Source organism: Polypterus senegalus, chromosome 2 (assembly GCF_016835505.1).
Source record: "Polypterus senegalus isolate Bchr_013 chromosome 2, ASM1683550v1, whole genome shotgun sequence".
NCBI classification, from domain to species: Eukaryota; Metazoa; Chordata; class Cladistia; order Polypteriformes; family Polypteridae; genus Polypterus; species Polypterus senegalus.
In genome coordinates this window covers 198,181,602-198,209,376 of record NC_053155.1, presented here as the reverse complement: position 1 = coordinate 198,209,376, position 27,775 = coordinate 198,181,602, and the positions used below count along the sequence as shown (strand labels likewise).

At 38.8% G+C, this 27,775-nt stretch overlaps 1 long non-coding RNA gene across 2 annotated transcripts in view; it reads left to right on the top strand.

Moving 5' to 3' along the window:
• Window positions 1-3,124, top strand: part of LOC120523649 — a 173,713-nt gene extending 170,589 nt beyond the window's left edge. For both annotated transcript variants that reach the window (XR_005632675.1, XR_005632676.1), the window contains one exon: window positions 858-3,124. This is a non-coding gene — a long non-coding RNA (uncharacterized LOC120523649). The remainder of the gene's footprint in view (window positions 1-857) is intronic.
• The last annotated feature ends 24,651 nt before the right edge of the window (window positions 3,125-27,775 follow it).

The following is a 27,775-nucleotide window of genomic DNA, read 5'->3' as shown; positions in this document are numbered from 1 at the left end:
GTCCTGTCTCAGAAAGGTATTGCATTTAGCAACCCAGATGTCATTCTCTCATATGAGCCATTCTGTAAATTGTTCTTTTTACCACAAAGATGTGCATTCTGCTAAATAGTGTATAGAAGTTAGTTCAGCATGGTTGATTGTGTGTCTTTCTATATCAATATCCCATGCAATGGACTAGTTTTTCCTCCCTCCCTTACTGTTCATGCAGTATAGGCACCAGGTCTCTGCTATACTGAAATGAAATAAGTGAGTTCAAATAATTAGATAGATGTGCATGAAGTCGGCAATAACCGAAAACTTACTTAATTCTTCAGTATTGTGTTAATAGATTTTATTGGTGTGATTTCAAATTTTTTTTTTGTGGAAGTCATGTTTTGGCAGTATCTTAACAATGACCCCAGATTTCCCAAGAATGCAAGAAACAGAGGCTAACAGTGAATAAGAAGATGTGATGATGCTTCAGGCCATTGAAAGAAGAATGACAAAAATCTGGGCGTGCAAATGAAAAAAAATGCCTTTGAGCTGTCACTTGATCCATAAGTAGAGAAACATCATCTGCTGCTTTACTATTTTTGGGTTTGTGCCTTGCATGTGTGCGTGAATTTTGTGTTTTGTTTTTGTAAAATTATTCTTGTCTTTCCGCAGCTGCTGACGGAGGTGCCAGCTCTTATGGTGCCCATGAGGTGCTCAGTAGTCAGTGTAGATTCTGTAATATTAATCAGCAGCTACATCTGGCTACTGGGTCTCTTATGGCATTTCACACTTCATGTTGGCACATTCCTGCCATGCTGTATATCACATAATCGCAATGTGGGCTCCATCCTGTCATCTGTGCAAACTTGATTTTCTGAATGAAGCAAGCATTAAGTATGCTGTTTTTTTTTAACAGTTTATTGGATTCGTGTTGAAGCTTCCTAATGTAAATGTTATCTTTTTCCATTAATATGCTCTATCGCTGTAAAACTCCACCACCAGCTGAAACTAGTGTGCAGTAAACTAACCAATTGCAGTAAAATGTAATGACCTTAATGGTTATAAAAATAAACTTGCTGTGTTTTTAAATGTCAAATTATCTAATATAGTTTTGTATATAGCCCTGAAATGTTTACTAAGACAAATATATTTCTCCTGCAATACATAATGCAACAGCTTGGAAAAATAGCAAAATAAAACTAAGCATGATATTTAAATTGACGCATTATGAACACATGTTAAACATAATTGCAAAAATGTAGAAATCATTAAAGTAATGTTTTATTGATATAGCACCTCTCCCATCAAGAGTTAACTGATGACTAGCCTGTAATCTTTATTTGAGGATACCATATGAGTGAAGAGAAAGGGTACAGCCATAAGATGAAGCCGTTTGTAACAGGTTGAGTAATGATAAACATGGGCACATGTAATGATGAAAGGTTTGGTGTTTATGCCAGGCTTTATTCCTATCTTATACCCTACTGGGCCTGAAGAGTCTTGTTAAATTCCACTGATTTCAGTCACTGTTTTAATTAACAGCACCATGCTTTCTTCGAGCGAATGCTTTTAGCCAGAGTCGCACCATCATAACCAGCATGAACGGGTTAGCAATAAAAATATGGATACATTATAACTGGAGCTTTATGCAGAAAGTTTTGAAAGGAAGGGCACTTAATCAATCAATTAACCATCAGCCATTTATTCCTAGAAACATCCATAACCTCCACATCCTTGTACCCTTGTTATCCCTACAGGATACAATGCACTACAATGTTTCATGACCAACTAAAAACATACAAGCTGTACATATTTCAAAAATACTTAGTCAAATTACTGAAAATTATAGTTTGAAGCAAAGAATCAATGTGACAAGAAAGTACGTCTTTCCTTAAAGAACAAAATAGATATTTGGTTACAGACTATAGCAGTTAGTGCATTTTGCTATTTTTTTTTTTTGATGCTGCCACAGCTGCTTGTGTTTCCTAACATGGTAGTCTCCATTATCTAAGAGCAATCGATGCTCCCCTTCTCAAGTTTGTGATGAGTTAAGGGAACTCTCTTCACGGTTCCTTCATGAAACAATAAAAATTACGAATTTCAGGTTTTGATCTCTCTATTTCCCTCCCCTTGAGTTTAGATTTACCATTTCAGGAGTGTTCGCTTGATTGTATGGCATCTGCCTCTTCAACGTTCCTGATTCCTGACTTTCCAATCTGACTTTTAAGACAGCAAATATCATTTAAGTGTTTTAAAATGAGTTCATTGATCGCAGTATCCCAATGGATTGATTATTTTCCGAAAGCAGTAAGGATTGAGGAAAAATGCAAGATCGAATCATAGGTGTGTGTTAAGTATACTGTATGTTGGTTGATTTGTTTATGCACTTGGGACAGTAAGGAACAAAATTTTGTTCAACTATATACTTACTATACATGTGGACAATAAAGTAAAGTTGAGTTGAGTTAGGAGCAGTAACGTCCATAATAGACAATCCCTCTGGTGTCAACAATAGAAAGAAAGGCAAGGCAAGAAACCAAGTTGGGGCTGAGCAGAATATGAGTTCTTATTTACCGTATTATTTTGTTTATTATTCTTTATGTAAAGCTGTCACAAAACCCGTACACGTCTTTATGAAACTTGGCAGCGATAGACATATTACTGCAGACAACAATTGTAGCTGAATATCTGGACAACTAAAATATGTCCAAAATAATTGCTGTTACACAGAAAAGGTGAAAACAAAATAGTGAAGTAAATTACTATTACCACAGTAAAAGGGAAAAAACAACAACATTACACAGCCAGAATCTGACAAAATGACAGTAACCACCAACATTATTCAATGGAATCTTATTAAAAAACAAACTAGTCCCACCATGGGCTCAAACACTGGACAGTTTCTGTAAAAGTCGTGTAAGAGGAGGGGTAACATGGAGGTTAAGTGTGACATTTCTTGCAAATTTTGTATTTAGATGTATAAAAAATTTTCAAAACTCAGTACTTGACAGACCTTTTCATACATTAAAAAGAAAATGTTACTGCAAGGTTGTGGGTTTATATTAAACACCAAAAGGTCATTCATTATTTTGTACATCATATTGGGTTTTTTTTTTTTGCTTGTCTAATTTAACTGTTTCAGAAATTTGTAAAAATGTATGATATATGCCTTGTTTTTAAAATTAGCTAGATTATTGCTTGATTCTTTACAACAAAATGTAATATACTATGTAGTGTATATTTTACGATGGATGCTTCATGGGTATAATCTTACCCTACTGATCTCATTATTGATATTTTAACATGCAGTGTGAAATTGTAATTCAGCTAATCATTTCTGAAAATGTTGACCTTTTTCTTTCTTTTCATACTCATGTATTTTAGCATGTTCTTGTTTTTATCATTACTATGTGATTGTTGGTATTTTTTCAACTGCTGCAAAATGCTGTATCACTTAAATGGATACAATTGGATTTATTTTGCAAACTTTGGTGGCCTCATTGCCCCTGTTCTCAGTAATTAGCACTTAGTATGAGGAAAGCACCATCTAAAAGACGTAAATTGAAACTATAAAATGCCTTTTTTTGCTCATTTTACATTTTCTCCTCATTGTATTGCCCAGCTGATAAATCACACATAATGTATTAAACAGAGTATATTTAAAAGGTTGGTGTTAATTCACACATCCTCATAGCCCTCAGATATGCAGTAAGCAAAGGATGCAAAAAGAGTTCATTAACAAATATAATTGAATAAATGACTGAAACATAATTATAGCAATTTTTACATTAAAGAACACTGCAACAAAATTAAAACCAGAAGCTTGATTGACAGTTTTTGTTGACCTTCATCTGTGTAAAAAAAAATAATTGCTTTACAAAACAAAAAAAAAATGACTATATGGCATAGGAGATGATAGCAATCTAAATAATGGAGGGCACATACAGTCCCACTGGAATAACAACGACTGAGTTTGCAAAGTGCGCATCCAGGACTTTGCTGCTATCACTCTGCTGCATTTGATGGATGGATGGAAGCCTAGAAGATGTTCATTGTGCCTCTGGGTTTGGCGTGCACCTGGCATACAATGTAGATTTCTGTGTTATTCTACTAACAGCTACATTGTCTGCTGGGTTTCATGCTTCCTAGTTCTAAACAAGGGACTGCTTCACACAAGGGTCGTGCTGATGTTCAAATGGTAAGCAATAAAAAATCAGTCATAATTGTACATTGAATATTTGAAATAAAAGGTTTTTATTATATTTTGAGTTTTCCATTTTTATTGACACTCTATACTTATACTTTTGTTTTAATGTTTTTATGTGTATCAGATGACAATGAGGCATTTCTAGAAGACAAGTCCAACTAACCTTTTTTATACTGTATGTAGCAAACACCATTCTAGAGCAGATACAGAGCTGTAGGGCAAATGTGATGATTTTTTTCTTACTGAAACACATTCACATAATAACTCGGAGGCAGGCATAGAAGTGACGTCCTCTTACAGGTAGTTTGAAGTCCAGTACTGAGCTAGTGAATATACCATTCATTCAAGATCGTACACCATTCCAAAAGAAAACTGACAGCTGGGGAGAACTTCCCAGCCCCTCACCTTACACTTTGTTTAGGCCCCATGCACAGTATAGTCCCTTTTTTTAGTTTGGAGTGACTTGTATTCTGTATTTTTGCATTTGGCATACCATTCTGTATTTCGACTCCTTCAGTTGTCAGATTTCAATCATTTAAATGTCATATTCTACAGCAAATAAAGATACCACTGAAAAGCCTTTTTTGATCTGATCATTGGATATTCATCCTTACATGTAAAAAGCAGCACCACAGACATAAAGGTGGAAATGTACGACGGTCAGTTTTCTCTAGCTTGTTGTGTAAAATGTTGCCTAGATTATACAAATAAATATAATGCACATGTTTGCAGTGTCACAAGTTATCTTTCTAAAATGGATGATTTTAAAATCCCACTCTAACAAGTTGAAATGCTGAGGGATAGATCAATCAGCACAGCGCTTCAGGGTATATTAATGCATTGATTTAGAATGTGATTATCTAAAAATAGTTCCTGTACAGTCCCTAACACAGAGCTTGTGGCCACCTCAACTCTGTATGTGTGTGTGTGTGTGTGGGTTCACCCTGCAATGGGCTGGAGTCCTGGCCAAGGTTTGCTCTTGCCTTGTAAGCCCGGTGCTAGCTGGGATAGGCTGCAGCACCCTGTTCAGGACTAAGCGGGTTAAACAATGACCGACTGACTGAAACCAATGAAAAGATCCACATAATTCAGATTGACTGTCCCCAACGGAACCATTTTCAGAAGCATCCATTTATAGATCAGAAGCAAAAACCTGCACTTTAACAGAAATTAAGCTGACAGAAGGTATGGCCAATTGTCAGGTGAACAGAGGAAGACAAAAATGTGATTTGACAACATTGAAGGAGAAATTAAACTTGTAGAGGGGCCTGTGATTGAATTTAAACAGGTAAAAAAAAGAATGCTGACTGGGAGAGCTGTAATGGAATTTTCTGTATGCTTAAGCCGTAAAGATGGTTTCATCTGTAACACCTTGTGAAGGAGACAGTATATTTACAAAGCTCTACCTTTGTCTCGATTGTAAACTCAGGAAGTGCATAGTTTTTTTAAGAAATATCGATGGATGCAAATAGCTCACTGATGAAGAGGACTTGTAAAAGCCTGAGAATAGTTAAAGGCTGTTTTAAAATTGTAAGCTAAGAAAAGACAAAAGGCTCTTCTATGGCAGCTCCAGCTAGGTTTCTACCAGAACAATAAAATGCCTCTTGCTGTGTAAAATTGCCATATCACTCATTCTACTGCTGTGTGTTACATCAGACATATTAAGTAATTGCTGGATTAGCCAGTGCTATGCAATATTTCGTAAGAGTTACAGTTTCTTAAAATGCTGGCTCGACTCTTTCATGCACACTCTATTTAATCTTGGAGAGTTGCATCAGAGCTTTGAGAGTTACTGTAAGAACTAAATACAATTACATTTAACATGTCCTTGCATTCCCAACGGGCATCAGCGGGGAAATTGTGCACTTGGAGTTTTCTTTACAGGCTTAAATAAAACGGGACTGTGATGCTTAGCACGTGATGGGTGTGAGCAATAATACAGTACTAAGCAAGTCTTCATCCATTTCCCTAGCATGTTTAGGTATTCTGTAAGTCTGAGTTGGCCAACAGCCTGATGGGTGAAAGGCTGAGACCCACCATAGATGGGACACCAGTCTCTTGCAGAACACAAACTCACTGTTTTAAGTTAGTGCAGCCAAATAAACTTGATGGGCAGAGGGACAAAACAGGAGGCTTGAGAGAAACAAACATGGGGCAAATCTGCAAGTTCCGGTGCTTATGGAATTAAACCAAATATTTTGTGCTGTACAATCATTTTATCCCCAGAATAGAATCCTTCAAATGCATTTCCAAGAAGCATATATCAGTAGCAGGTGGCCCAGTGGATAGTCCTGTTTCTGTATTCTATAGCTCTGTGTGTTTGCTTTTCCAACATGGACACACTTTCTGCTTATTCTCTCTATTTTTACAAGGATTTTTTGTGTACTCTGCTTACATCCTATATCCTAAAGAGTTTGTTGAATTGATTTTGTGCTTGATGTGTGCATAAGTGTGTAATCCGTAAGGAAAAACACATCTCAACCTGCAGCTTTGTTTATTGCTTCTTGGATAGGGTTTGACTACCTGCCTCTCTACTGGAAATTAATATAAATGGATATACGAGGGATATCCAGAAAAAAAGGTTACAAGTGCCCTGGAGGGTGCAGGGAATTTTTTTTTTTCGAAGGTTGGCATACCTGTGTGTAGGGGGGTCCTAACGGTCCAAATAAGCCCGGGACCACGTCAGTCAGTTGTGAAATGTCATCACAGCAAGCGAGTTCGTCAACCTCTGCTGAGGCCGTTTGCTCCACCTACCACCGATGCGAGATTCGTTCGGTCATCAAGTTCCTCACTTTGCGTCGCGAATCCGCGGCCGAGATCCATTGTCAGCTTGTGGAAACTTATGGACCTGAGGTAATGTTACGTCAGCATGTTTCCAACGATGAGGAGGTGAAGGAGACAGTGGAGAAATGGCTTTCGGAGGTGGAGCGGAGCGTCTTCGACGAGGGTATAAAAAAGCTGGTGCCCAGGCTGAAGAAGTGCATCGAAGTTGACAGCGATTATGTTGAGAAATAAACACATATTTTGGAACATACCCTGTAAATTTGGTTGAAATATATTAATTTTTCGATTTTTAACAGCTGTTGTAACCTTTTTTTCTGGATATCCCTCGTATAAATGCTGGCTGTTTGCATTAAAAGTGTGGAGCCCATTGAATTTCACGCAATTGCAATGTGCAATTTCTTCCAGCACTCTTTAAAATTCTGTATGGGTTTAAGGGTGTACTCACACTAGGCACATTTGTTCTGTGCTATGCCCAAGCATGATTGTCCCCATTCCCTACTCCCTTGTTGGCCTGCACTCACACTGTGCTTAACATTCTGGGCCTAGGAAAGCTTTCGTCATGACCATGTGACTTTTTGTAAAGCCAAAACATGATCCGAACATGGTGTAAGAACATGCATATCGAAATGATTTTACTTATTTTGTGGTTGTTCTGGACTCGTGTAGGGCAGGATAACGCTCTACCCTCTTACATATTTATTGAGTATGTAGCGCAGCATTTTGCTGTTAATCGTGCTGTGCACGTACAAGAAGATTCTTACGAAGACAAATGATGTTAAGGGAGGAATTTGCAGCTTTTCTTGCCCACTACAATTCACGTTCATGTGTAAGATGAGAATAAAAACCTGTTTTAACTCAAATAGTATTGAATGAGATGAGAATTGCACCATCTGACTTGTCGCATCTTTGACGTCATGTCTGTTTTCCATGCTTGGGCACGTTTAACAATCATGCTGTTCCCGAATGCTACTGAACCGTGCTTGGGCCCATCTCTTCCAAGCGGGCCAGGGCACGGTTTGGTTGACCCAGCATGGAGCAATCACACTAGTCAAACGAACTTGACTTTGCAGGGACAAACATGCTCAGTCAGGCATGGAACAAATTGCCAGTGTGAGTACACCCATAAACTTATCAATCAACTGATTTCTTTTATACAACCCCTTTTTATAGTGAGCAATGCATTGTGAAAAGCAACTAACATATCCATATCCAGTTTATCAAAGAGTGCATTTTATGAACATTGGAGCAGTACAGTTACCAAGAGCAAATAAAACCAGAGATGCACGGGTTAGATACTGTAGCTGAGTTTAGAAGATGTTCTTGTAGAGCTTGTAAGTCTTATAAGTCAGACAACATTTGTTCTCTCTTTGAATCTCCCAAATGTTGAACTTGGAAGGCATGGGTGTAAAAAATGTGTAGGTGGATCATGAACACCATCTCACCTGCCATTATACTGAATCTCTGGCTATTATAAAATCTAGATTCAAAATACAGTATAAAGTGCATTTTAACTGTCCATATACATTATACTACGTAAACTGGCATTATGTGCCAACCTGGGCAGGAAACCACAAATCCATAAATGACTTCACCCTTTGCCACTCAGTGATTCCAATCTTTTAAAGTGAAGAGAGAGATACATCTGTTAAAAAGTATGTGTTGGAGTTTACATGTGAAAGGAGTTTACTATGTATGGAAGCAGATCAAGTTTCGAAGTATTAAAAAGATTGAAATTGGAAAAAAAAAAGTTTTCCATGGTAAAAAAAAAAGAATGGGATAATAAAGCTGTTTATCAAAATTGTCTTATAAAGAATGTGGCTAAAAAAAACATGGATTCAAAAAAAATCACAGCATCAATAAGATGTGTGTACATAAAGTATTAACTACTTTTGAATTATGTTAAAGAAGAAACCACCATCATCATTATGGAACACTTTAATTTGCCTGACGACCTCCGTAACATTCTTCATCATATCTCAGCTGTCTGTGGCATGGGCAGTCAGGTATGTGTCGGCCAGGCCAATCAAACTCATGAACACTTCAAGAACATATAGATAAGGGTGAAAGAGGTAAAGGTCAGTTCCAAATTGAAAATTTAAATAGAATGGCAGAAGAATATTTAATCAATTGAGTCCTGCTCATATATATACATATATATATGGTACTGTACCTAAAAGTTCACACCTGACTAACAGAAAATTCTGTCAGCATGTTTAATCTCTAAATCCAGAGTGTATTCCTCTCTGCGGCTATATGCACACACACACAGATATATTTGAGAAAGTCTTACATACTTTCTCAAACCCACCTGGTTCATTTCACAATTTCAGAGGCCATGGCCTTTATCAGCAGCACTGGGCACAAGGCAGGATTCATTGTAAGAATGGATGGTAGGCATCACAAGACAGATACATACACACACCCATAATCACACTCATGCTGGGTCCTATTTAGAACTGCCAATTAACTTAACATGCACATCTATGGGAATGTCCGGGAAACCTGGAACAGGCCTGGAGAGAATATGCAACACAGATAACAGCCTGACATGGAATCTGAACTCAGGATGCTTTATCTGTGAGGAAGCAGTGCTAATAACTGTGCCACCTTGTAATAAGTGGAAGAGTGAGTGGTGTACAGACACTGTTGCTGTTTCAAGGACCTTCTATAGAACTGCTTATTTAGATCTTGAGCTTCATGATCCCAAACCAACTTCCCAGCCCTAGGATATGGCAAATTTCTACCCCAGTATTGCCATTGTATCCGCAGAAGATATTAACTGTATATACAGCTCTCATTGTTGTTGTCCCAAATTGTTCCCTCCTGACACTTACAATGCTACTGGTCTTATGCTTATGTCTCTCTCATTCGCACTCCAGTTCAAATGTGTCTCACTGTTCCATGGAGATCCTTTTATGCCACTCAGTCTCTGACTCTGCATGACTTAGCAGTCTCTTGACGTTCCCCCGTATTGTTTTCACTCAGTTCCAGTCAACCAAATAACATTCAATTCCATCTCTGGGCACTATATGTGCAGTTCATTGTTGTAATTTGCCTTGGATAAAGGTGTCAGACAAATAAGTTATTGTAAATGTAAATGAAGAATCATGAGGTTACAATACAGTATATTAGGCCTGGCTGATCCCACGAGTATATGTGAGTTCACGCTGCTTTATTTTACGGAGAAGTTTCTTAAACTGAATAATAGGAAAATTACATTTCAACTCTTTGCTCTCTTTCCCATGGGTGGGGGTTGATTTGAACTTAGTTTTGTCAAGTTTGACTTGCTTGTATGGAATGTTACTTGCTTTTAATAAATTCAATAAAAACTGATTGAACTTTAAATGCAGGAATTGTACAGTATATGCTGTAGGTCCTCATGATACTAAAATTAGACTGAGCATGTGCCATAAATAGGTTTAATGGATGAAGATGAATGAATGAATATACCTTGTTTACAAGCAGGTGAAATAACCTGCTTACCGTTTAGACTGAATAAAGAGTATGCTGCAGTTGTCCAACCTCTTCGTTTAAGTAATGTTATAAGCTAAGTCTAAGTGCATGTTTTTATATTATCAGCTGGCGATGCTATATTGGTCTGGTCCGAGCATGTTTATGCGTGTGTCCTGTCATGGACAGACATAGTATCCACAGATGGTTCCTTTCTTGCATCCAATGGTGTACCCTCAACTCTTCATTTTGAATAAGCAGGTTTAATAAGGTGATGAATGAAGGTACGCTTATTAGGCAATTCATTTTAATGCTCTGGAAGAAGAGTCAAGTCTTCAAGTCATTAATAATTAGGGCTAGAAATGTCCAAAAAGTCAACAAACTGTAGAGAGAAATGTTAATAACCTACTCCCAACTGTAAAACAGAAAAAAGTCCCTAATTTACATTTTCTTAAGCTGACTGTCCAAGTTGATTGAGGAGTGATTTGATCGCTATCAGAGCTTCTGCTCCTCCACTAACAAGCCTACCTGTCCCATCGGGGTATGCTGACTGATGCACTGATAATGAGTATTCATTCAGGCATGCTCAGCGGTCCGCCTCTCAGATAGCACCTTAGAAAACAAAGACAAAGGAACTGCAGCCTTTCTTCCTTCTATTATCCTTTGCAAACCCAGCTTTTAGGATTTTGGGTCAGAGTACACGGGAAAATCCCCCATTCATGGTGCTGTATTTGAATTTCAAAGGGGCTTTAACAAAAGAAAAGCTGTTTCCCAGTCCCAAGAGCACCAGGAAACTGCCCATCTAAAGGCCAATTTACACTTAAGGCTGTTTCGGATTTGGAGCAATTTAACAAAGATTTTTTTCTCCCTAGATTTTGATGTTGAACACAGCTTTCATGGCAGTCTATGCTTAAAGTTTTGTACAATAGAGTTTTTTTTTTTTGCGCTTTGAAGATTAGCTACTGTGTGAGTGAATAAATTTTGTATGTACAGTACGAATAGCTAAGCCACATATTGAATGTTTTTTCTCTATATTACGGAGGTCATCATTGTAGTTTAATACAGTGTTAAGTGCACAATAGAGGTGCAGATAAAAATTTTGGAATGCACGCATGATCAAATATATCTTTCTCCAATTCGAAAGCAAGGCAGAGGGGGAAAAAAGGATGTCAAGTCTTTGTGCAATCCGAACATGACAACTCAAGCATCTGTATAAACCAGGGGGTTGCCATGGTGACAACAAAATAACAAAGATACATGCACCCAACCAGGATGAATTCTTAAGAGACAGCACTGACATAATAATTCTAACGTTGATAAAAGAGTGAATAAGCTTTTAAAACACTTAAATGGACCCTTAAGAGTTTTAAAACAAATGCTGTGCATGCTTTCAACTATAAATGAGCAATCATGGAGCTATCTGTCAACCAGGACACTTGATTTTTTTTTCATTGCTTTTTCAAAAATCTGGCTTTCAAATGGATGATAGGATAAATAAATAACAACGAAGTTGGCTTTAGTCAGGTATCTGATTGTTTTTACTGATTTTAGGGATTCATTTTTATCAGAATTACTTTGCACAAACTGGTATTCTTCAGTAGTGGTCAACTTCTGATTTATGGTACGTCAAACCATAAAAGCAGTCCTTCGATCTTTCAGTTGGTGTTGCGTTCTTAAGAAATCAAAACAACTGTTTTCCTTTTAATGCATTGGAAGGCAGTACAATCAATGGAGTAATGCTGGGCAGTGCAGTGGTTATCATTGCTACCACTCAGCTCCAGGACACTAGACTCAAATTCCAGCATTTGTGTGAAGTTTGCTTGGGTTTGAGTTAATGGGTGACTGAGAGTGGGCCTGGAGTTTGTGAGTGTGGGTGTGTGCATAAGGCTCCCCGTCAAAAATTTGTTTGTGCATTGCTGGGATAGGTTAAGGGGTGAAGGTAATGGACACTGAATTCATGTTACTATTACACTCCCACCTAATGTATTTTTTGCAGATGCACATGCGTGTAATTACCAGTAAAATTATAATCAAATATAATAAAAGAAACATTTGGGGAAGTGTTTCTGTATGTTTTTCCATACATTAAGTTGAATTCTTTTCATTCTGGAATGGCGTATTAGCACATGCTCCCTACCTTAAGAGTAAAGTCACAGCAATTAAAGCTGGCAGTAAGGACAGCTATGAAGAGGATGAAAAATGGAAAGGCCGTTGGTCCGATGACATACCTATGGAAACATGGAGCTGTTTAGGAGAGATGGCAGTGGAGTTTTTAACTAGATTGTTTAATGAAATCTTGTAAAGTGAGAGGATGCCTGAGGAGTGGAGAAGAAGTGTACTGGTGCTGATATTTATGAATAAGGAGGATGTGCAAGACTATAGTAACTACAGGGGAATAAAATTGATGAGCCAAAGCATGAAATTATGGGAAAGAACAGTGGAAGCTAGGTTAAGAAGTGAGGTGATGATTAGTGAGCAACAGTATGGTTTTATGCTAAGAAAGAGCACCACAGATGCAATGTTTGAGGATGAGGATGTTGATGGAGAAATTTGGAGAAGTTTAGAGAAGGCCAGAAGGAGTTGCATTGCGTCTTTGTGGACCTGGAAAACGCATATGATAGGGTGCCTTGAGAGGAGCTGTGGTATTGTATGAGGAAGTTGGGAGTAGCAGAGAAGTACGTAAGAGTTGTACAGGATATGTACAAGGAAAGTGTGACTGTGGTGAGGTCTGCGGTAGGAGTGACGGATGCATTTGGTGATGGGATTACATCAGGGATCGGCTCTGAGCCCTTTATTATTTACAATGGTGATGGACAGGCGAACAGACGAGATTAGACAGGAGTCCCCGTGGACTATGATGTTTGCTGATGACATTGTGATCTGTAGCGATAGTAGGGAGCAGGTTGAGGAGAACCTGGAGAGGTGGAGATATGCTCTAGAGAGTAGAGGAATGAAGGTCAGTAGGAACAAGACAGAATACATGTGTGTAAATGAGAGGGAGGTCAGTGGAATGGTGAGGATGCAGGGAGTAGAGTTGGCGAAGGTAGATGAGTTTAAATACTTGGGATCAACAGTACAGAGTAATGGGGATTGTGAAAGAGAGGTGAAGAAGAGAGTGCTGGCAGGGTGGAATGGGTGGAGAAGAGTGTCAGGAGTGATTTGTAACAGACGGATATCAGCAAGAGTGAAAGGGAAGATCTACAGGACGGTAGTGAGACCAGCTATGTTATATGAGTTGGAGATGGTGGCACTGACCAGAACTCAGGAGACAGAGCTGGAGGTGGCAGAATTACAGATGCTAAGAGTTGCACTCATTGTGACGAGGGGGGGATAGGATTAGAAATGAGTACATTAGAGGGTCAGCTCAAGTTGGACGGTTGGGACACAGTCAGAGAGGCGAGATTGCCTTGGTTTGAACATGTGCAGAGGAGAGATGCTGGGTATATTGGGAGAAGGATGCTAAGGATAGAGCTGCCAGGGAAGAGGAAAAGAGGAAGGCCTAAGCGAAGGTTTATGCATATGGCGAGAGAGGACATGCAGGTGATGGGTGTAACAGAACAAGATGCAGAGGACAGCAAGATATGGAAAAGGATGATCCGCTGTGGCAACTCCTAATGGGAGCAGCTGATAGTTGAAGAAAGAAGTATATTACATGAATTCTAGTTGGAGAGCATGTCAAACTTAATAACTACCCTTGCAGGATTCTCATCACCTTGAGGATTTCAGATTACATGACTTGTTATCATAATGAATGACAGATTACGTGACTTCTCAGCACAGTTTAAAGCTTGCAAAGAGTCATGGTTTGTCGCATTTTGACAGCCAGTTGACACACTGTCTGGCAGCTCCAATGGCTGTGTAAATGTTTTCCCAGGTATGTTGAGCTCAGACTCAGTCTCAGCTCATTTTTTTTTCTGTTTTCACTCCATCATAGTATGACAAAGATGAGGCATCAGATAGACAAGACTCTTTTCTGTTTCCAAGATGCAAAATACCAATTACCTTCTTCCTTTGCAGTTGGATTTTTTGGTTGATACTTATAGATGAGTGCTCATTGGTTCTTAGCTCTCTCAAGTGCCTGCCATTATGACGTGAGTGTTTGATTTTGTCTTATTAAGTCACAAACTGATCAGACTGAGTCTCTGGAGATGTTCAACTGCACAATTGTAGTTAGATTTTCTAAGTTACAGGTTCTGTTTTACACTGGAAGACAGCTAAGGGTAATGTAGAAATCATTTTAGACTCAACTCTGAAAGCAATAAGTGTTACATCATACAATATTTTAATAGTTTGTGTTAAAACAACATTTAAAACTGAGGAGCTCTAATTCAAAGAAGTAAAAGAGTCATTTAAAATGGTCAGACATTACTTGAATTTTCTTGAATAAAGATGTCTGCTTTGACTGGTGCAATTCAATGCCAATTTGATTGAATGAGTTAGCAACATCCCCAGTTCAGTAAGAAAGAGTGAAACTAGTTCAACTGAATATTAGATCCTGCAAGAAACAGTTCTGTTTTATTTGAGGACAAATCTATGTTTACAATTGTGTGAACATTAGTTTATTTTCACAAGTTTTCCCACCATTAACAAGTTGGCATTGATTAGAAATTGACCAATTATATTTGTCATTAACAGAGACAGACGGCACAAACATGAGTGAAGGAACAGATTAGGTGGTACATAACAGTTCTTCAGGGGTTTCAACCATGTGGTTTGATCAAAAGATCCAACTTTAGTAGGTTGGATATCAAAATGAATTAGCATCACTGGAGACCCAGCAACAGTATTATAGGGGTGAAGGTATCCAAATGAGAAAGGTTATAGAATAAACCAAAATCATTCAGAGGTTCTAGGCAAAAAAGATCGATATATAATTAAAGAAATTTAATTGGTTTCTTAATTTACAATCTTCAAGGAAGCAGGAATCAATACGGAACAGCATAAACATAATTTGTCACATTTAGGCAACATTTGTAGATACCCGCCTACAGACAGGAGACATTGAAATCACAAAGTCTGTGTATAAATGGGACTTGAGCCCATTGGCTCGATTATATTGATAAATACCAAACAAAAATTCAGATGTTTATGTGCCCACTTTATTTTTGACATAACAAAGACCTCCTAAATATCATAGAAGGATAAGATCTGCACATGCAAAAACAATAGCAAAAGTATAAATAAGTTAGAAGCAGGAGAAAAATATTTTACTGAGATAAATAACTGTAGCAAAGAGTATAAAATGTATTTGCTCTTTACCAGCATAATTCATAGGGAATCAGGCAGTAACAAAAATAGCAATAAATAGTCAGACCTGTAGCCAGTTGACCCTGTTGAACCAGTTGTATTACTCTCTAACCATTTTCTCCACTTTATGTGTTTTGGCTGTCACTTCCATAAAGGAGTGGTACATTGGTACTATAATAAGCACCAAGACTGAAAAGTTACAGAGACTTCTTTTGGGATGAGCCCTTAGACAAAAAGGAGATATTTATTGTTTTATACAGAACTGGGAAGTGGCTGAACCCAATATTAGAAACCATAGAAAGTACTTCCAAAAGAACAATGCACCCAGACACAAAGGACAAGTCACAGCTCATTTGGCCTTGTCACCTCTCTCCATGCACTTGTGGTGGTTATGTCACACACTCCATCTCAGATCGTCTGGCTTTTGGCTAACTTTCATTATCCCTTCTCCAGCATCTGAATTTGCAGGGCATCTCCATTATTTCACTGCAAGGGTGGCCAACTCCGATACTGGAGAGTCGCAATGGCTATTGGTTTTTGATCCAAACCAGTTGCTTAATTTGAAGCCAATCCTCACCAAGAACAGATCTTATTTAATTTCATGGCTTGCTAGTGTTTAAGTCTACCATGTCAGTTCATTCTTAAATCATAGATTTGTTTTTATTTTCTAATGATACGTGTATCATTCAAGTGATTTGAAGCCTAAAATAAATGAGTAATTTCCAGTGCTTCACTTTCTTTTCAGTTTCCTTCTGAGTATTTAATTAAACCAAACAGTGAATTGTGAATACACATGGGTGGAAATGGAGAAAAGCTAGATGTAGAACTGCTGGTTCCTTTATCACTTGTTAATAAGGAACAATGAATACAGCAATTTAAGATGAAAATAAGCAATTAAGGGTTCAAAACCTTAACAAGCGAGACAACTAAAATAAACCATAAAAATTTCATTTGAGCAATAAGTGCTTCATCACCAATGAATGATTTGTCATGAAGCAATTGGGTTGGATCAAGAACCTGAAGCCACTAATCAGCCCTGATTTGAAGGGTCTGAGTTTTAAATAGCAACTAAATTAAATATGGTTATTAAGTAGCAAAAAACTAGACACTAATTAAGAAAATAGAGTGAAAACCTGTAAGCACCCCTGGTGTATCGTTTCTATCAAATCACATGACGTGTGCCGGCTCTCCTCATTCTCCACTCCAGTATTTCAGGTCATCACATAGGCTCTCCTTCTCATCTCCTGCTGTTTGAAATGCTAGGCCACCTGATAATCACGTCACTTCAGCCTCCAGGCAGTATTTCCTAAAAAGATGTGGAATAGATTGGAATCTTCTAGACAATGTACACTCAGTCAGGTAGCTGTATCCACTTTGGCTGTGAGTTCTAAGTCCTACTCAGTAAATTAATATGTGCTCTTCAATAACAACAACAACAACATTTATTTATATAGCACATTTTCATACAACAAGTAGCTCAAAGTGCTTTACATAATGAAGAAAAGAAAAATAAAAGAAAAAATAAAAAATTAAAATAAGACATTAGTTAACATAGAAAAGGAGTAAGGTCCGATGGCCAGGGTGGACAGAAAAAACAAAAAAAAAAAACTGGAGAAAAAAAAATAAAATCTGCAGGGGTTCTAGGCCACGGGACCACCCATTCCCCTCTGGGCATTCTACCTAACATAAATGAAATAGTCCTCTTTGTAGTTAGGGTTCTCACGGAGTCAATTGATGTTGATGGTCATACAGACTTCTGGCTTTTAATACATCCATCATTGTTCGAACATCACGACTCTTGACTGCTGCCCACTAAAGTAATGGATTAGAAATGGTCCACAGAGAACAGGAATTGTGCAAATAAAGAAGGTCTGCGTTTTCTCTCACCCAAATTTTCTCCTTCAGATTACTAAAGAAAGGTATGATTCAGTCTTGTTAAATAGATCATGTAGCTAGTAAGTTATTAAAATTTCCTACAGTACAGTATTTATATACTTATTTATTTACATTTATTATATTTATTACTCAAATATTTTCAAAAGTCTCAAGATTGCCTGTATTTTGTGTCAGGTGCCTCCTGTGAATGTGGAAGGTCAGCATGCCCCCTTCATGAAGGAAAACTGCACTTTAAAAACTTATTAGAAATTTATAAAACAACTGTTTTACACAGTGCACAGAATAACCACAGATACAGTATCTGTAAGAGTGCATCTCCGTGTCTGCATGTGAGGAAAACAGACGGACCAACGTCAGGTTCAGGTTTTAGATTGGACAGTACCATTTGAGTTCAGTTGGCTCAGGTTTACTAACAGAACTCAGTATTTCATTCTATATACATCTGCCAAAGCAATGCCCAGCATATTCAGAGTCTTTCTGACACTGTTTCAGTTGCTGAGAATATATGCCACATTTGCCTGTATCAACAGCAATGGATGAATTTGGTTAAGTTCAGGTACTGAAATCTATGTAGACAATGAGAGTTCTCTGAAAAAGATATCACAATTAACAAAGATGAAGTCATTGAAATCTATCAAAAAATGAGATATTAAAGGAAGAATTTGCTGTAAGACACAAAACATGTATACAGTTGAACCTCGGTTTGCGAGCATAATTTGTTCCCGAAACGTGCTTGCAGTCCAAAGCACTCGTATATCAAAGTGTTTTTCCCCATAAGAAATAATGCAAACTCAGATGATTCGTTCCACAAACCAAAACTATTCATATAAAAATGATTAATACAAAATATAAAGTAAAAATACATAAAACAAATTAACCTGCACTTTACCTTTAAAAAGAATCATGGCTGGTGTGAGTGAGTTTCGAAACTCTTGTGGGATTCCACCCAATGGGACGACATGCGGAAGAGCGTCCCAAAGCAATCGCAGTCTCCCAGCGCTGTAGCAGTTCGCCGTAGAAGCGTACCCAAAAAGATCGCGGACATGCTATAAGCTCCTGCCGTCGATGGGTGATTCAAGGAATATTATAAAGATCCCGCTACAATAAATAACCGTACCGTTGCTGTTTCAAGCTGAATAAAGCTGGTGTTGTTAAAGTACTGAGACTCAGCTTCATGTTTTGGGGCGCAAGACGGGGACTCGCACTTCACAGCACACACGTCCGCACGCACACACACACACACACAGTCACAATGCTGTAGTAAACAGTATACGCTCGTACTGATGTTGACTATATAAGTGATGCACGCAGACTCAGACGGAGAATAGGAGATGATTGCCCTCAAGAGAAGAGAGAGAGAGAGAGAGAGGGAGGGAGACGTGCGCGTGAGCAAGAGAGATAGGGGGAGAGAGAGAGAGAGAGAGACGCGCGAGCGAGAGAGAAGAACCAGCAGCTCAGATGTGATCACAAGACGCTAAGCTGACGAAGTGTATCCACACTACTCATAATGCCAGACATCGCTCGTTTATCAAGTCAAAATTTATTAAAAAATATAGCCTGTCTTGCAAAACACTAGTAAACCAAGTTAATCGCAAACCGAGGTTCCACTGTATATGGTATAGTTGTTTTACACATTGTACAAACTAACTGGTCAACTCATCAGTTATTATACCTGGGGTTATAAGGTGTTCCAGGTCAATAAATATGCACTCTCACCCAGGTAACCAACCTGGGATGGATCAGGTCTCCACTTGTGACCAACCAACACCTGTTGTCCACAGATCCCCTCTCTTGATCCACAACCATCTTGAGACTTTCTTTGCAACTGCTCCAATATCCCTGATAGCTTTCCAATAGAGTGATTGCACTGCAAAGATCCTTGGCAGACACTGTGCATGCTACTGCCTTTACTAACGCAAAACAAAACAGTATAGTTTTAATGGTGACTGCATTCATGGATACACATGTCTTGTCAAGTTTGTTAATACTGTAATGACCCTGAAATTATGTCCTAATTTCCAGTGAAATTAAAAGACACATAACTATAAAAGTAACTTAATTTTCAGTTCGTGTCCCATAAAGGGTACACTGTTCCCTTTTAAGCCACTGCGTACCAAAAGGTCTATATATATATCACTGCATGGAACAATTTAACTAATCCACGCTGATGCATCCGCCCATACTTGATTCATTTAGAGTCAATGCATAATAACTTAGTACACATGTCTTTGGAATGTCAGAGTAAACTGAGAGTTCCTGGGGAAAAAAAAACCCACACACAGAAAAAAGGAGTCCACATTCTTAAAGACAGCTACTGGGCTCAGAATTTGAACCTCCTCTCCCGAAAGGTTGAGGCAGGAGTGCAAATAGCCAGGTCATCATATTGCCCTTAAATGTATTTGATGTAAAAACAATCTAAAGAATATTTCAAAATATGTATCAAATATTATCCTGGGCTCCACCCCTCATTCATCCTTTCACTTGCTATCCAATTTTTTCATGTGCCAGGGCCACAATAACTATGGACAGTCATGAGATAGAAGGGCAGGGAAAATAAAAGGAAAGCACACCCAAAAAGCTATGCTCGAACATGCTGCCATGCTTCATTGGTGTATTATACACCCAAACCCAAGTTATCTATTTTCGGCAAAGCTCTAAAAATGGCTTTCACTGAACAGGAAACCATCTTTAAAACAATGGATGAACTACAGTGATCCCTCGCTATATCACGCTACGACTTTCGCGGATTCACTCCATCACGGATTTTATATGTAAGCATATCTAAATATATATCACAGATTTTTCTCTGGTTCGCGAATTTCTGCGGACAATTTTAATTTATGGTACATGCTTCCTCAATTTGTTTTGCCCAGTTGATTTCATACAAGGGACGCTATTGGCGGATGGCTGAGAAGCTACTCAATCAGAGCACGTACGCAGTGCTTAAAAGCCAAAACAGCGCCTATTGATTTTTGATTGTTTGCCTTTCTTTCTCTGTCTCTCTTTGTCTCTCTCTCTCTCTGTCTGACATTCTCTGCTCCTGACGCGCACTCCTTTGAAGAGGAAGATATGTTTGCATTCTTTTAATTGTGAGATGTAACTGTCATCTCTGTCTTGTCATGGAGCACTGTTTAAACTTTTGAAAAAGAGCCAAATGTTTGTTTGCAGTGTTTTAAAGTCATTGTCTCTAGAACCTCCTGTGTTTCTGTGCAAATCTGTGACCCAAGCATGACAATATAAAAATAACAATATAAACATATGGTTTTTACTTCGCAGATTTTTTGTTCTGGAACGCAATCCCCGCAATCGAAGAGGGATCACTGTATATCTAGAAATCACAGAGCTAGGAGGCATAAGGAACAATAGTAAATTCTAACTGGTGTGATTCCCACTTTCAAAAATATGTACAGACCCACAAAATGCCACAAAAGGTCAGACCTGACTTTTTACAGGCCTGGACTCAACCTAGGCAGCCTAGCCCCAACCTCAAAAGGCAGGCTTACTGTCTGCACAATCCCAAAAGTAGGAGAGAAGGTTTTTAAAGTTCAGAAATGCTATAGTGTCCACCACCAACATGAAGAGAGGGAAACTGTAAAAGCCTCTAGTCAAAGGATGAAACAGAGTTCCTTTAATATTTAAAGAACACATTAACAAGAATTCAAAATCCATCCATCCATGTTCTAACCCGCTGAATCCGAATACAGGGTCACGGGGGTCTGCTGGAGCCAATCGCAGCCAACACAGGGCACAAGGCAGGAACCAATCCTGGGCAGGGTGCCAACCCACCACAGGACACGCACAAACACACCCATACACTAGGGCCAATTTAGAATCGCCAATCCACCTAACCTGCATGTCTTTGGATTGTGGGAAGAAACCCACGCAGACACGGGGAGAACATGCAAACTCCACGCAGGGAGGACCCGGGAAGCGAACCCGGGTCTCCTAACTGCGAGGCAGCAGCGCTACCACTGCGCCTCCAGAATTCAAAATGATAAACAAAAATAAGACAGAAACAACATAAAGAGCAAAAATAAGTCTGCCTAAAAGGCACACCTAAAAGCAAACTAATCCAGAAATACAAAACTGGTAGCAATACCTTGAAATTAGGGCAGGGGTCGAAGCCAGTAAATCCAACAAAGAAAAAATGTCAAATCAAAAAACAGGAATCACAGAGAGAAGCAATGGTGAAGCAACCATTTCATCAGTTACTTTGTCTTAAATACCACTGGCAGCAGTTTCTCAGCTGCAACATCAGATGGCCCTGCCTCCCTAGGTTCCACAGGCAGACTACAAGTAACATAACTTAGAAAGCTAGACACCACAATACTTACATTTCTGATAGACACAAAATTGCCAATGAGAAAATGTTTGTTAAAATCAACAATATTTGCAAAATAATATTTTAAAGAAATAAAAATTGAAATAATTGAGGCCAGTGGGAAAAAACAAATCATGACACTAACTGCTTTGTTAACCCATTTAGTTAAAAGTTGCTATCAACAGCAAACATAATCTGAACCAAACTGTAAAGCAGGTGTCACAAAAACGACACAAAGTCATCAAGAAGGTTTGGGGTAGCCATCCATATATTGTTCCTTGGCTGCAAAAATGCATTAAATTGATCAGAGCTGTTCACAGATATGAGTCCAAAACAGAACTAAATGCATAGTATCAAAGACAGTGGCTTTATTAGCCAATCACGGAAGTGACATCATCAGCGGCGCCAGTACAGGAAGTGACATCATCAGTGGTGCCAGTGCTGGAAGTGACGTCTTCAGTGGCGCCGTGACCCTGCGGGATTTCTCTTGGATGGTCTGCAAGGGATTGAGAGAGACAGTCAGTGTACCTTGCTGCCCCCTGGTCTGGCATATGATTACTATCATTCAGGTTCTTTAGCTGTCTCTCAATCACACGTGTATGACACAGGTTATACAGACAAAGGTAAGAAAATAAAGTGCTAAGCAAAGCAAAATCCGTTTAATGCAGCCATACAGCAATATAGCAATACAGCCTATGGGGTAGGATTCGTGTTTTTCTCCACCTTATATATTATGTGGTTTTTGTCCTTATATTATTGACATTTGTCTATTTCCAAAGAACTAAATCTTCTTTGGAAAAAGATTTTGAATACCAAAAAATACTTATGAACAATTTACAGTATATATAAATCAGTGCTGGAAGTGAAATCAAATTACTGGTGGTAGACTTTTTATTTGGAGAAAGGTTCCCTGTGAAGCTTTGAGCCTTGGGATACCTCAACACATGATCAGAGATTGAGGTGCATCAGTACACTGGTACATTAAGAAAAGATGTCAGTATTTTGGGATACACTGATAGTTAGTTGAAGACTTCTTCAACTTCATGAATTCATTATGAGTGTGAAGAGATCAAAGATTATTTAGGGGTCTCCATGAAGTTGAAAAGGTGGTGGTACTCACCAGTACACTAAAGGAAGGTGCCAGTACTCTATGTTGAAATTGGAAGAGGCACTAGTACTGCATACTGGTGAGTACCGGCCCACTTCAAGCACTGATAGAAATGAAAAATGAACAGTGTAAGGATCAAGGGATTAGAAATAAAAGAGAAGATCAGAGATATCTGATGACGATATGAGTGACAAAATGGGATCAGTGTAGGGGAAAGAGTCACGGTGACCCAAATATTTTGTTAAACCTTTCTCTGTTTTTTTCATTATAAAGCAATATTTCACTAAAAAAAGTTTTTCCTATCCATTATGTAGATTTTTAGATTTCAATATGTTCCCTGTTTATTTGGCACTGGTAATCCAGGCTATGCAGAATCAATCTGATCTAATGGTCACTCTACATCTCAAGTGCATCAAAGCTTAAAACAAAGCAGTCACTTGATCTAAGGGCAGCATGGTGGTGCAGTGATTAGAGCTGTTTCACCTTGTGTCTGTGTGGATTTTTTTCTGCTTGCACTATAAGACCAATAGGGGTGTGTATGAGTCAGCGTGGCACCCCATACTGCTGGGTTAGGCACTAGCTCCACCATAAAGTGAACCCTTCTAACCCAATTGGTTACAAAAAGGATGAAGCAATTTATTTAAATACTAAGCAGGTTTGTAAAACTGGAAGCGGTGTAAAATTATTGTAAGCTGTGACTGCATACCAGTTTGAAGAATTAGCATTATGTACGTCGGGTTTATTAAAGAAGAGAAGAAATAAAGAAGTCTTGTTTTAAAAACGATTCCTATTGCCTTTTATTCTCATCCTTTCTTAGTCTTGTTTTCTTCTCCTGTCACCTTGATCATGTATTGTTAGAACGATTCTGTTCTGTTTCTAAGCTTCAGTGACAATGTTTTATCCAGTCTAAAATGCAAATAGGGTTGGCAGCTTTCCTGCAGTCAAGAATAAAATATTCCCGGTGTGGCAGGGGATAACACTTCAGCTGAGGAGGCTGAAGCATGACTATGCCACATGGTTGTGTCAAGATGGAGAGTGGCTAGCCTGTCTAACCCCACTGACCTGTAGTAAATAATACAGCATCATTATGTTGTTGGGTAAATGAAGAATGTTGTCTTCAATTAGCTAATCAAAAAATCAGATTTCCTGGTATAAAATGAATCACATAATAAGCTCTTTTACGAAGTGTTTTACAACATAATGCTGAACAGTATTGTTCAAGTAGGTTTGGGGCAGAGTTCATAATGGTCTTCCTTTTAAGAGCAAAACAAAAGAGCAGTCAAGGTTAGCAATGGTCTTCATACTAAAGTCGTAAGATCATTTAACAGTGTTTGTAGGCAAGACCATAGATGCATCATAATATTTTTCATTGTTAGCTTGCTTGCTCAATTTTAGTGTTTCACAGGGTCTTCCTTTAAATTGCTCAAAGTTTGGACACAATTAAAAGCAGGTATCCATGCTTTATATCATGGCTGTCATCATATCATGGGTTACATCCAAAGAAACACATACAATGGCAATGTGAAGACGTCAAAAAAAAAATAAAAATAACAAAGTATGAAGTTTTGACAATTTCTGGGGTGTTGTGTCGGGTGGTGAGTGAATAAAGTAGAAGTGTTCAGTTATAGTGGTGGGGCACTCTTGTTCGCCAAATCCAGTTTTCAGTGGCCATGGACAACTGGTTCTTTTGTTTTGTTTTTTTTTTTTGTTCTTTATTTCACCTTATACAAGTTCTTGTATTAGGAATTTGTTAGTTTTCGCATACCCCTTGGGGTCAGAGCGCAGGGTCAGCCATTGTACAGTGACCCTGGAGCAATTGAAGGTTAAGGGTCTTGCTCAAGGAGTAGGATCGCTTTTGGCAGTGATGGGGATTTGAACTGGCAACCTTCTAGATACCAGCACAGATCCTTAGCCTCAGAGCCACCACTCCAGTCAGGGCATGATTGTACATTTGCCATTACGGCATTCATTGAATTCAAATCTGTATCAGAGGTGCAAGGAGTAATTAAGTTTAATGTGTTTTGCATTATAATCGTGTTCATTATTAACTTTTTGTTCACTTTCCTAAAGATATTCTGGGTTACTTTATATGCAAATACAGGATTTTTTCCTTGCAGGAGCAAATTCTGACATTGTCTTTTAGCTAGGGTTATGTTTTCAGATAGTTACTAAATGTGTGCATCTTTCCTCGTTGATATCTTGGCTGCAATGTGTCGCACCATTTTGAGCAGCAGTTGCTGTGACATTGCAATGCAACATCACCCAGAGGTCTGCGGTGCTGACATAATCATCATGGCAACACGAAAAGTCAGTACAGAGCACTTCCTGATCATCTGAGTCTGCGGAAAATTCTAAAGAAATCTCTCGTGTTAGTGAAATTATTAGTTTTCAAGACCTTTTTTGGTTTATTGTTTTTATTTTGACAAAAGATAGGAGTGACCTTTGGTAACAATTTTCTCAGCTTGTATTTTTAACGTTTCTTCTCCTGGTCATCTCCATTATTGCAAGTCTGCCTTATCAAGAAAGAATTCTATTTCATTACACTATTTCAAAGTATTTTATAGGTTGCAGTCTATTGCTAATATGAATAACATGTTTTTTTGGACCATCAAGAACTGAAAGAACTTCAGAAATACCAAAAGTGTTAAACAGGCTGTAGAGCAGAGAATTGGCAATCTGTACAGTATCATGATGTTGCATTGTATATTTTAGACTAGGAAATAAGACATGGTAAATAAACTGTATTGATTCATCACATTTTTAACTGCTTTATTTCCTCTGTAATTCAATCCACCTGTACATATTATCCTTTTCAATAATTACATCCTCGCGTCACACCCATTATAAAAAAAAGGCACTATAAATTGATTAATGACACAAATCTAACAATATCAATGTTAGAAAAAACAATGTGCATAGAGACAGATACTTCCTGACCCAAGCTGTGCAGAACTCCACTCTACTTCTAAAAAATACATAAATTGACAATTATCTGTTCATTCTTTAAGTATGAGGCTCAATTATTAGTGATGAGCGAGCACCAAAGTGTTCGAGTGTTTGGGTGTTTGGTCCGAACACATCACGATGTTCATGTTCCCTACCGAGCACCCGAATATAATGTAAGTCAATGGGAGACAACCAGGCACCCTCTGCTCTGAAGAGGAGAGGGTGCCTGGTCCTTTGGAAAAGGTCAGAAAGTGACAGAAACACCACCCAAATGGACCAGGAACAGCATGGGGACGATGTCTGGATGCATCTTGGACTCCCAAGTCGCTGCTGGGAACCAGTTTGTCCGAGTTGTACGCCACTTTTACAGACTGACAAAAGTATATATATAGCACCTGATGACGTGTTCCGGCCAGCCAATCACTGTAATGCCAGCAACTGACATGGCTACTGGCATTACAGTGAGGGCAGTACTTACCTGCCCCTTGATTGGCTGTCTCCAACCCGTGAAACGTGCGGGGCGGAGACTCGAGCATGGCGCATGAGCACATGTGGTGCTCGTTCGAGTAGCGCCATGCTCCGAGCATAGCGATGCTCGAGCCGAGCATGCTCGCTCATCACTATCAATTATGTCTCACTACAGTAACTAATGCTGTTACAGTTTGGTTTCTTTATAACTTATATGTGTCAAATTAAAGAACTGCTTGTGTCCAAGCCACTTGGAAAGTTGGATGATAACCCAAAGGTCTTGTATTTCTCTGTATTATAAAAAAAAAATCTTGGAAGGGAAACTAGGGAGATGAGACATGATCTTCTCGGAAGACAATTTGACATCCTGCAAGAGACACTTTAACGTCACACGAGACAAGGCAGTGAGACATTTTAAACAAGTTCACGGACATCTAAACTAGCAGTTGTTGTAATGATTTTGGTAGACACGCTTCATGTGCTCCCAGCTCTTAAAACAACGACAACCAACAAGCAGAACAAGCAGCTCGCCAGCAGCAGCAAGCCAGCAGATAACCCGACCGTTTATCCTTAACTTGTGTTAAGCGCCCCCCCTCCCCCTTTCACAATCCGAGTGGCAGAGATGCGAAGTGGCAAAAGGACAGCTGCTGTAGAGGATTTTAAATGATTGACGCGCAGCTCGCCAGCAGCAGCAGCAACAAGCCAGCAAATAATTCATCTGCTTCTCCTTAGCGTGCATTCAGCCACCCCCCCTTCACAACCCGAGCAGCATTATATGTCTTGTTTGAAAGAGATTTAACCACGCCTGGGGCCGTAAATAAAGGGCAAGTACAGTATTGTTTTTACAAAAGTTTTAAAGTAAAAGTGAAAATAATGCATATGTAACAATTCCCATGAAACTAACAATCTCTTTAAATTGTATATCCGGTAAACCAAACCTGGGGGTGAGCGAGCGAAGTGAGCCGGGGGCAGAGCTCCCTAGTTTTATACATTTAATTCCAGTTTTGTTAATTCTTACTTCTTTGGGTAAATGTACAGGTCCCTGACAAAATTATGAGAACTCCTCTACACAGCAATAAAAGCAATAAAAATATCTGGGCAGACACCACAGATGCGATGTTTGTTCTGAGGATGTTGATGGAGAAGTATGGAGAAGGCCTAGATGGAATTACATTGTGTCTTTGTGGACCTGGGGAAAGCATATGACAGGGTGCCCCGAGAGGAGCTATGGTATTGTATGAGGAAGTCGGGAGTGGCTGAGAAGTATGCTGATGACACTGTGATCTGTAGTGAGAGTATGGAGCAGGTCGAGGAGACCCTAGGGAGGTGAAGATATGCTCTGGAGAGAAGAGGAATGAAGGTTAGTAGGAACAAG